This window comes from Austrofundulus limnaeus, unplaced genomic scaffold (genome assembly GCF_001266775.1).
Source record: "Austrofundulus limnaeus strain Quisiro unplaced genomic scaffold, Austrofundulus_limnaeus-1.0 Scaffold765, whole genome shotgun sequence".
Taxonomy (NCBI): Eukaryota; Metazoa; Chordata; class Actinopteri; order Cyprinodontiformes; family Rivulidae; genus Austrofundulus; species Austrofundulus limnaeus.
Window position 1 is genome coordinate 53,247 of NW_013953167.1, and position 1,110 is coordinate 54,356.

Genomic DNA, 1,110 nt, shown 5'->3' on the forward strand with positions numbered 1-1,110 from the left:
AAAAGAAAAAGAAAAAAGGCACACGGTCCAATCTGGCTCTTTATTAAATAACGGGTGATGAGATTTATCCATGAAACATTTGAGTCATTAGATTTAAAAAAAGGTCATTTTACCAAATATTGAAATATTTTAAAACAAAATCTGAAGAATCAAACTGTTGGAACAGTTCAGCCACCTGATAATTAACTCTATAAACATTAATTTTATTTGAGTCAATGAACCAAAAATTAGTTCTGAATTGACTCATTAAAACAAGAATTTAATGAAAATGTTTCATTAAATAAAAACCATCTGATGTAAGAAGTCATTATTAAAGCAGCACTAGTGAAGACAGCTGATTAAATGTAAAAAATTAAAAATAAAGTTATATTGATTCCAACCTGCTGGTTTAAAACAGGAAAAAACAGCTTCAACCTTCAGTCTGGACCGGTCCAGTCCGGTCCGGTCGGGTCAAACCAGGACAGGTGGAGGTCAGAACATTAAATGTGTCCAGCAGCAGTCAGAACAGAACCTTTAAAGTGGGTCAGCAGAACCTGAGCAGCTCAGTGTTTTATTAAAGCAGGCGTCTGAAGCCATGACCCAGATATGATCAGAACTGAGTCAGAACTGGAGCTGCTGGGACCACGGCAGGAACATTTTATTATTTAACATGTAAAATAAAAAAGGATCACATTTCATCAGAAATAAAGCTGTGATAATCAGGTTGGTTCTGATTCTACCAGGTAAACTAACTCTGAACACCTGTCCTCACCTTACATTAAACTGCAGATCAAACTATGTACTCTGAGGGGGACACTAGTACAAGTACTTTAGTTTGGGTACTCAATACAGAGTACTTAATGATTTAAAACCATCATATATTCAGAACAAAGTGTTTCCTTACAGAACTACAGCCTCAGACTGGATCAGACCAAATATTTTAACTTGTAGGRGTGTAAGAAAATATCRATACACTGAAATATCGCGATATTTCATTTCYCAATACTGTATCGATATTCTAAAGCCCTGTATCGATTTTTTATTAAGGTTTAAAATGTCAACTCTCCTGCCAGCCGTTCATTTTTATGTTGTAGTTCAGCCTCTGACCACTAGTTGGCAGCAGTGAGCCAG